Below are 10904 nucleotides of genomic sequence, written 5' to 3'. Positions count from 1 at the left end.
GGACTGAAGTTATCAAACATCCTGCAAGCCCCCTCTTCAAAAGACTCTTCCCAGTAATCAAGATCTAAGAAGAAGATACAGCAGACAAATGGACTTCCTCATCCTGAGAACTGTGATTGATTTTACCTGAGTTAACAAGACAAACAGCATGTTTTATAATTATTGCTTCCATGCTTTGTATACCCTGTTCCTTAGAGTAAATCTTTTACTGCCCCTCACCCATTTAATTGCATTTTATCCCTAGGATCTAAGCACATTGTCACTCCTCAAAAACATCAGTGTCGGGGGCCAGCAGGTGGCATGGAGGTGCTGGATCCCACAAGGCTGAATTTGGGGTTTGAGTCCTGGACTTGCTCTGTGTCTTTGTCTCTCTCTCTCTCACTCTCACTCTGGAGAGTACACATGCTCTATAGTAAAAAACTGGGGGAACAAAAGGGAATTGCTTGTTGGATAAGTAACCAACAATGCCCGCCATGCTTCTCTTAGCTGAAAGTGCTATGTGAAATCATTATCACCTTAGGTTATATTAGTATAGCTTTCCTTTCTGACAGAGAGTGCCTGTGGTAGGGAAATCAATGATCAAACTGCAAAATGGTATTGGAGGCACAAAGACCATTGAAAATTTAAAAATATTTGGCAGCTTCAGGTAAATTCAAGGACTGTGGCAAGTTACTATAAAACAGGTATTGGCCAACTTTTTCTGTTAAGAACTATCAATAGATAGTAAATATTTTAGCATCTGTAGGACACATGGTCTCTGTCTTACATACTGACTTTACCTTTGAAGCATAAACTCAGCAATAGACAATATGGCAGCAAATGGCCATGCAGCTATTGTAATTAAACTTTATTTATAAGAACAGATTGTGAGCCAGATATCAGGTCATATTTCTCCAACCCATGTTTGTGATATACCAAAGTCATGCCAAGTGATTTATAAAACTAAATGATTAAAAGAGTGCATATGGGGACCAGCAGATGGTAAAATGGTTACATTGCTGGACTCCCATATGGCTGACCTCAGTTTGAGTCTCAGACCCAGTGGCTTGAAAATCATGCCAGGTGCTTGTACATGCACGTCCAAGATTCTAGGAGGAGAATGGAGGTGAAGGGATTGCAGTGTGACCATCCCCACTGGGAGATGATTTCTCACTTTCCCTCTCACTGTCTCTGTCTCTCTCCCCAGCAAACATACGTGCCGTAAGGCAAAAACCTCTAAAACAAAAAGTGTGCATATATATGTATATTTATGTATGTATGTGTGTGAAATACAAATAGAAATGAGAATTTTTCAAGTTTCTTTGGATATTTATCCATTTAATAGTCATTGTTGAAATTGCACTGAGTTTTTAGTGTTTAGTCCAGTATGTGAATGAGGGCATGACTGAATATGTGCTTTAGTTCAAGCATCAGTATTACTTTTCAGCATCTCAGTTATCCCAAGTGCTGTCATGGCTGAGAACCAGGGCGCTATAGCTGCGCTTCACAAATTCAGTGTGCATATGTATTGCCCGAGGTCTTGATAAATATAGATGCCAATACTGTGGGTATGCAGTGGGACTTGGGGGTTTCTATATCTAACATGCTCCCAGATGAGACTAATGCTGCTGGCCTACAGATCACACATTGAGCAGCAAAATGTTTGACTTGTTTTTGATGACTGATGTATTGATGTAGCCTGGGGGTTGAGATTTTGAAAGGTTCTGCAGGGATTCTAATGTCAGCAAAGTTTAAGAACCTCTGTGCCAAACAGCATGGTGACTTATCACTTCTCATTATTTTGTTGCCAGTAGTCCTAATATGGCCCCTGTTTCTCATTCTCCCCTCAACCCTTGTCTACCCTTTTCTTTTTAGGTCTACACATTCTAATGCAGGTGGAGATCAGGCAATTCATCTTTTCTGTTTTTGTCCATCTCTGTGGAGTACGAAAAAGTTTAGGATGGAAATGGGAGGCTAAGGTACTGTGGATTTGGGAGTAATAAACACAGGTATTCTAGGGGATGATTTCAAAGGAAAGCAGCTTGACAGAATGGGGAAGTTTACCACCAGAAACTGCTACAGCAAAACTCTACTTCCATCATGGACCTGAATGTGGGGCATTGAGAACAGCAATCTAGTGACCAGCAGATGGCCTAATGGTTACGTAGCTGGACTCTCACATAGTCAAACGTGGTTCAAGTCCTGGAACTAGTAGCTTAAAACTCATGCTGGGGCTTTATGTGCATGCCCAAAATCCCAAAAGGAGAATAGAGGAGATGAGATTGTGGCATGGCCATCCCCCCTTGTGGGCGATTTTTCACTTTCTGTCTCTCTGTCTCTCTTGCAAGTGCGCAGTGTGACCATCCCCACTGGGAGATGATTTCTCACTTTCCCTCTCACTGTCTCTGTCTCTCTCCCCAGCAAACATACGTGCCGTAAGGCAAAAACCTCTAAAACAAAAAGTGTGCATATATATGTATATTTATGTATGTATGTGTGTGAAATACAAATAGAAATGAGAATTTTTCAAGTTTCTTTGGATATTTATCCATTTAATAGTCATTGTTGAAATTGCACTGAGTTTTTAGTGTTTAGTCCAGTATGTGAATGAGGGCATGACTGAATATGTGCTTTAGTTCAAGCATCAGTATTACTTTTCAGCATCTCAGTTATCCCAAGTGCTGTCATGGCTGAGAACCAGGGCGCTATAGCTGCGCTTCACAAATTCAGTGTGCATATGTATTGCCCGAGGTCTTGATAAATATAGATGCCAATACTGTGGGTATGCAGTGGGACTTGGGGGTTTCTATATCTAACATGCTCCCAGATGAGACTAATGCTGCTGGCCTACAGATCACACATTGAGCAGCAAAATGTTTGACTTGTTTTTGATGACTGATGTATTGATGTAGCCTGGGGGTTGAGATTTTGAAAGGTTCTGCAGGGATTCTAATGTCAGCAAAGTTTAAGAACCTCTGTGCCAAACAGCATGGTGACTTATCACTTCTCATTATTTTGTTGCCAGTAGTCCTAATATGGCCCCTGTTTCTCATTCTCCCCTCAACCCTTGTCTACCCTTTTCTTTTTAGGTCTACACATTCTAATGCAGGTGGAGATCAGGCAATTCATCTTTTCTGTTTTTGTCCATCTCTGTGGAGTACGAAAAAGTTTAGGATGGAAATGGGAGGCTAAGGTACTGTGGATTTGGGAGTAATAAACACAGGTATTCTAGGGGATGATTTCAAAGGAAAGCAGCTTGACAGAATGGGGAAGTTTACCACCAGAAACTGCTACAGCAAAACTCTACTTCCATCATGGACCTGAATGTGGGGCATTGAGAACAGCAATCTAGTGACCAGCAGATGGCCTAATGGTTACGTAGCTGGACTCTCACATAGTCAAACGTGGTTCAAGTCCTGGAACTAGTAGCTTAAAACTCATGCTGGGGCTTTATGTGCATGCCCAAAATCCCAAAAGGAGAATAGAGGAGATGAGATTGTGGCATGGCCATCCCCCCTTGTGGGCGATTTTTCACTTTCTGTCTCTCTGTCTCTCTTGCAAGTGCATGCAACCTATAGCAAAAATCTCTCTAAAAACAAAAAGAAAGAAAGAAAAGAAAACAGCAATCTATCCTTGTGAGTACTGGTGGTCCCTGGCAACCAAAGTAGGGAGGAAGGTTTTTTTCATCTGAATGTACAGGGTGACCTGATAGAAATGTAAAGGAGTCCCGTCAGTGGCAAAGCATAGATGTGAATCTTCTCCTCCAAGTGGAAACACCACCAAGGAGCTTAGAATTTAAAAATGGCTAAAATGATAAATATTGTCACATATATCTTTTTAAAATTATTTTTTATTTAACTTTATCTTTATTAGACAAGAGAAGGACAGAGAGGGAGAAAGTGAAAAAGCAAACCACCAGGTCTGGTTGACCATGTGGAAGTCCAGTGCCCTTAACCAACAAACCACCTGCCAGCCCCCATATTGTCACACATATCTTATTACAATGAAAAAAAAAATAAAAGGGAAAAGAAGGAGTACATGGTGATGATGATATATAATGGCAAACATACCAAATCCTTGCATTATGCCAGGCATGGTTCTAGGTTATTTACATTAATTAACTCATTTAATCTCAACAACCCAATGAGCTTGATACTTTTTTTTTAGATTTCATATTTCAGTCAGTGGTTCATCTCACATTTATGCTTGTGTATTATGAAATTATGAAATTACTACAGCATACTGCCTCTCCGTACAGGAAGGTAAGAAGGATCCTTAGTGAACTGACAGTTTTAAACATACACAAAGAGATGCTCACCTTGTTCTTCCTCATTTCTAAGGGAGAACAACATATATATTGGGTTGTTGGAAAAGTCATGACATATTTTTCTGTTTTTCTATGCAAAAATGCACTATGACTTTTCTGACAACCATATATATGCAATATTTAATATATCAATATTAGTATATATTTTTATACAGTATATAAATAAAACAAACTCAGAGAGAGGAGTGATCTACAATGCAGGCAGAGAACAACAGTGAAAAGCCAAGTTAGACTGAGACATGTAAAGGGGCAAGAACACTTTCTGGAAACTGAGCTCAACTGCTCCAAATCCTCATTTTTAAGATAATGTTCAAGTACATTCATGACATGTGGAAGATAACTATCATGTAGCTAAAAATGATCATGTTTTACTAAATATTCAAACCAATCAGTATTGAAAAGATCCAAAGTATCTATGTAACTTTGAATATTACATACAATATCTCTAAGTTTAACTTTTATGTGTAATCCACAATAGTGCAGAGTGAACAAAATATTTGAGTATGTTTACACAGAAGAGGACCATCTTAGGGTTTACATACAGAATTCACCTGCTTAAGTAGAGAATAGATGGAGAGAGAAAGAACGTTTAGAAAGGAGAGAGAAAACATAACAAATTTCAGATACATATGATACCATTTCTGTAAGAAACTTTCCTTTTACTGGGAAGTAATTTTTTTCTATAGATAGTCACGAAGATAAGGTAAGATGCTAAGTCATCTCCACATCTCAGGGGAAACAATCAGAGGCCACACTGAAGCCAAGACAGTCAGATTTCGGGATACATTGGCTGTAGACACTGAAGCCACAGTCTGGAATGAGGTAATGGTAAACATGGAGCCAGCAACCCTCAGGGTGTTCCCACACCTCAAACATCCTCTCAGTATTGGTGCCCTGGGTTTGGGGCTAAGTTTTCCATACTCTCTCTACACTCTAGTGAGTTTATCCAACCACTTCAATACCAGGTGCAGGATGGTGCCTCCCATAAGTATATATCTAAACCTGGCATTCCGCCAGGCTCCTCAGAAAGGAGGGAGTTGCTCTTTTTTCCCCCCACTACTTGTGTTACATTTTGACATGGTCATCTGTAATCATGTCAAATAGGCATCTCAGATTTCACATTGCATGCCTTCTCTTACCCCCCCCCCTTTATTCCAGGTGACTTCCCTACAAAGTTCCTCATATTTAACAATAGCACCACCAACAACCCAGATGTTCAGATCCAAACCCCAGAATCCAGATCATTTTGCCATCTCATGTTCTTCACCTCCCTTCAGTGAGGAATTCTTGTCAACTTCACCAAAATCAATCCAGAATCTGTCTACTTCCCTTCATTTTCTCAGCCAGCAACATAGTTCAAGCCACAACTAGTCTCTCACCTAGACTGAACACAGCAGTACCAGCTGGTGTCCCACTTTCAATCCTACCAACCAACCATTGTTTAAGACAGCCAGAGTCACTGGTTGAGCAATAGGGGGTATTTATTCTAGTTTATACTCCATATCACATTTTGATTTTTAGCCATTACCTTCACATATTTCAGACCTTCTATTCAGGTATTTTTCTTTACTATATAACTTTAGTAGTTGAAATGGTACAATTGGAGAAAAAATCGTTTAAGTGAAGGTTTTATGAGGGTAATATTCAGAACTCATTCTTGAGGCTTCGGGGAAGCCATTCTATGGCTCACTTCTCATTATCTGTGTTACTCAGGGTGGGCTTCTCAAAGAGGTCCTTTGTCATGCCATCTTCTAGGGCCCATTTCTTGCTACGTAGACTTCACAGTTGTTAACATTTTTTGTATTTCAATGAACTAAAAGTTTTCAGGTGAAGTTGAAATCATCTTTATTTTAACCCCTGACCAATCCCATTCCCTTCACTTCTAGCCCAGAGACAACCACAGCGATGCAATGTAGATCCTGTTTTATGCTTGACCATGTACATGTGCCCACAGACACCAGGGCCCAGACCACCCACCCCACCCCACTTGTCCACATTGTTGAAGAAAAGCTAGATTAGTGTTTTCCAGGGGTCCACAGGATAACTTTACTCTCTATCTGTGGAGATTTGGAATTGCTTATGGTGGGGCATGGTGCGTTGTGAGACCCCTGGATATCCAGTTAAAACTTGCATGAGGATTTGACCTTACTCTTAAAACTTGTCATTTTTGCACACACATATCAAATCAACACCTTTATTTCTTGCAAACCAAATAACTTTATTGGAAACAGTGGTGAAACAGAAGAAAAACTCTAAGTGGACGTTCTACAGGGGCAACATGCACACCTGGCCTGGTAACCCGGGAAGTGACCCGAGGCTGGGGCCCAGTCCTAGCTCAGTTCTCCTCACGGCTGGGGCCCAGGGTGAGCTTGTCGAAGACATACTCGGCCAGGTTGGCTTCAGGGCCTCCCAACTCGCGCAGGCTGGTCACGTGGCCGTTCAGCTCCTTGACGGTCTCCACTTGGTGGTTCAGGTAGTGTTCCTCCAGGAAGTCGCACAGGTGGGCGTCGCTCTTGTCGAGTGTAGCGTGCCGCCACGCTGGACCTGCAGGCCCATCAGCTTCTGGGCCCGCTCCGTCTCCTTGTGCGACAGGCGCAGGAAGTACTGGGCGAAGTGCTTCAGGGCCACGTCGTCGCGCTCGAAGTAGAAGGCCATGGACAGGTACACGTAGGAGGCGTAGAGCTCCAGGTTGATGTGGTTGTTGATGGCGGTCTCGCAGGATGGGTGGTAGTTCTGGCGTACCTGCAAAGGTGAGGGCGGGTTAGGAGCGTCCATGTCGGGTGTTGGTAGTGCTGAGGCGATCAGGAGGGCCAAAGCCGAGCTGGTGCTGTTGGAGCGCAGCACGCAGTGGTGGCGGCTGCGGAGGCTGTGGCAGCGGCTGCGGGGGCCTCGAGGCACAGCCAGGGTGGCAATGGGGTGGCCTGTAGGGCACAGGCTCTGGGCTTCACAATGGTAGCGTGTGTGTGGTGGGTCTACCAGGAACTGGAAGTGGACAGAGAGTCCATTACAGGAAGAAGGGCCTAGGGTCAAGAGTTGGGACAAGGAGTCGGGGGGAGTCATGGGAGTGAGGAGGTAGTAGTGGGTCCACAGAGACCAGAAACAGGTAGTTGGTCCATGACAGGAAAAAGAACTGAGGTCTATGGGCTGGAGGGAGGTCAGGGAAATCATAGCACAGGTGATGGCGATGGTTTTCCAAAGACCAGAAGTGGGCAATGGTTTTCATTACAGTAAACTGATCAGGGGTTTTTGGGACCAGGGAAACAGGGACGTCATAGGGAAGGTGAGCAGGGCACTTTATAAGGCCAACTTTATCCTAATAACAAAAGCAGACACAAACAACAAAAAAAGGGAACTATAGACCAATATCCCTAATGAACATGGTTGCAAAAAACCTCAACAAAATGCTAGTAAAACAAATTCAGCAGCACATCAAAAAGGTTATATACCATAATCAAGGAGGATTTATGCTAGAAATGCAAGGTTTGTTTAAAATACACAAAGCAGTAAATGTGATACATCAACAGAAGGAAAAATAAATACCATGTGATAAATGTCAACTGACACACAGAAATAATTCAGTAAAATCCTACATTCCTTTATGATTAAAACTTAACAAATTAGGTATAGAATGTACATATTTTAACATTATAAAATCAGTGTAAGACAAACCACAGCTAACAATATACTGAATAGGAAAAATTGAAAGCTTTCCTTTTAAGAAGTGGAATAAGACAAGAATGTTTACTCTATGCATTTTTATTCAACATGGTACTGGATGTCTTAGGTAAAATAAAGAGAAAGAAATTAAGGGCATCCAAATTGGGAAGCAGGAAGTCAAATTGTTCCTGTTAGCAGATGACATCATATATATAAAAACTCCAAATGATTTCACCAAAACTTCTTAGAACTAATCAATGAATATAGTAAGACACAGGATACAATGTCCGCAGACAAAAGTCAGTAACATTCTTGTGTGCTAGTGATATATTAACCGAAAAACAAATCAAGAAAGCAATTCCATTTACAATATCTTGAAAAAATATCAAATATACAGAAATAAAGAATTAAACAGTGGTTACTAGGGGTGGGGTGTAAGAAGAAAAAATTGGAAGACATAAGTCAATGGGTACAAAGACCATATACATAGGATGACCAACTCTAGAGATCTAATGTACAACACAAGGAATACACTTAATGACATTGTTGTATGTTTTGAATTTTTGTTAAAAGGGCAGATTTTAGGTGCTCTTGCCAGAAAAATTAAAAAGGTAACTATGTTAGATGATAGATATGCCAATTTGCTTGACTACAATAATCATTTCACAATCTGTATGTATACCAAAACAACGTGTTATATACCTTATCTATCAGGTTATTGGAAATGTCATGACGCATTTTTACATAGAAAAACAGAAAAAATATGTAATGACTTTTCTGATGACCCAATACATATAATAATAACATTTTAAAAATTAAAATATAAAAAGCACAAAAAGGTGAGATTATATCGTAGTGTGTAGGTATGCTTGTTGGATGATGAAACAAAGTAAAACTGCAGATGTGATTGTTATGAGATCAGGTTTGAGCTCATTGTTGTGGGGGAAGCAAATATGACTGAGGTGGGTGCATGGAGGGGCTGCTGTGTGATTTAAGAGATGCTATTTTTTTTCCTGGGTGGTGTCTGCAGGAGTGACACCTCATAAAAATGCATTAAGTTATATATTGGTTTTCTGTATTTGTGTTTGCCTCTACAATAAAGCACCTTCAATAAATAGAGGAGCTGTGGTTTTTGAGAACAGTCTTGGGTTTGAACTTACTCACATTGTTTCAGAAAAAAGTCATTTTCTTTGGGGAGAGCATAGTATGATTTTCTTACACACAACCTCTCCCCCGAGCAAACTCTCTTGAGTTAATCCTCTGGATACTGAATGAAGTGGGAACCTCTGGTCCTCTCAGCTTTCCTTCCCAGCATGGATCTTCTGCCTTAAGTGGAACTGAGGCAAGGGGCATTTATACCATAGCATCTTTTATCTTATCCTGCCCAGGATAGGACCTCCATCCTATGGGTAGAGTCTGGGTTAAGGAGGGGAGGCATGAATTTTTAGCCACAATCTCCAGGAACTAAGCACATTGTTCATGGGAATATAACTTGATACAAGAATATGGGAATTAATTTTTTATTGTGTCATATATCAGAAGATGTGCATACTCATCAACCCAGCAATCTGAATCGTAGGTATGTGGCAATGAGAAACTCCAAGTGCACAATAACAGAAGGAAATGCCTACGAAGATATTTAAGGCAAAATGTTTTTGTAATAGAAAAATTTAAGAATGATAGCAACAAAAAGAAAACAAAACAATAGAAATCCATGATTACATGGTATATAGATCAGTGAAGATATTTTAAAAAGGTCTACATATATCTACTACCCCCAAAAAACAATATGGAAAGACCAGATGGTAACACAGTAGTAAAACACTACCCACATGGGAGGGATCCCAATTCAGATCCACAGACCCTCTGAGCATATTGGGCAGGCACCTCTTGGGAGATGGGGACTTGGATAATGCCTTTGAGGAGGTATATAGAAAAGTTTCTGGGGACCAGCAGTTAGTGTAATGGCTATGTCGCTAAACTCCTACTTAGTCGACCCTGGTTCGAATCCTGGACCCAGTGGCTTAAACTCATGCTGGGTGCGTGTGTGTGCATGGCCCAGATTCTGAGAGGAGAATGGAGAAGGAACTGTGACATAGTCATTCCCTCGGGGTGGCTTTCTGTCTCTCCAGTGAGTGCATGTACCCTATAGAATAAAAATCTCTCAAAAAAAAAATCTGTGGCATGGACTCTCACAACATGTTTGGGAAGCATTGCTTTCATGGATGGTGGAATGTTCAATGTTCAGTGTCATTGTTAGTCACACTACCCAAGTAAAAGCAAAGACCTGGGCTTGTAGAGTACTGGCTGTCACAGTTATTCTAGCTCCCCAACCTCTGCTTGGTAGTTAAGGTCACACAATTTAGATATGCAGCTATTTCAAGTCAGGAGGTTTGTCTGGGGTCTTCTATAGCATGACAACTTTCAGAAACTCACTGAAAGGATTCAAGGACAAGGACTCAAGGGATGCAGCATGTAGATATACTCAGGGCTAAGAGTTATTACATCAATGTAGTAAGAATACACAGCCAGGAAATGAAAGGATATGACATAGGTAGAATCTCAAGGGATCCAAGTGAAGGTCTTTATGCTCTCACTTCTGTGAGATGTCATTCCGCATGCGTTCTTCCCCCAGAAGCAAAACTACAGCAGCATGTGTGATGTTTCTGCCCAGGGAAGCCCTTTGAGACTCAGTTTAGGGTTTTTACTGGAGTTGGTGGCATAGGACCTTCTTTCTGCCTATCATGTACCCAAAGTCCAGACTCTCAGAAGAAAAGCAAGTGTTCAGCATAAACCATATTGTTTGCACAGTCTAGAGACAGTAAACATCCTTATTAGTTAGGGAATGTTAACAACTCTTCCTGAGTCCAAGCTCCCAGACACTTGCCAAGGGCCAAGCTTGCAAGCAGGCCTTTCAATGGATAGCAGTCTCAGGCCCACT

General features: G+C 41.2%; 1 pseudogene; it reads right to left on the bottom strand.

Annotated features, from left to right (window-relative positions):
• Positions 1 to 6547: 6547 nt before the first annotated feature.
• LOC114006002 (ferritin heavy chain pseudogene) lies at positions 6548 to 7474 on the bottom strand (annotated as a pseudogene).
• Positions 7475 to 10904: the final 3430 nt, after the last annotated feature.

The sequence above is a fragment of the Tupaia chinensis genome, unplaced genomic scaffold (assembly GCF_000334495.1).
Source record: "Tupaia chinensis unplaced genomic scaffold, TupChi_1.0 Scaffold145202_1, whole genome shotgun sequence".
Classification (NCBI taxonomy): Eukaryota; Metazoa; Chordata; class Mammalia; order Scandentia; family Tupaiidae; genus Tupaia; species Tupaia belangeri.
This window is presented reverse-complemented; position numbering and strand designations above follow the sequence as displayed.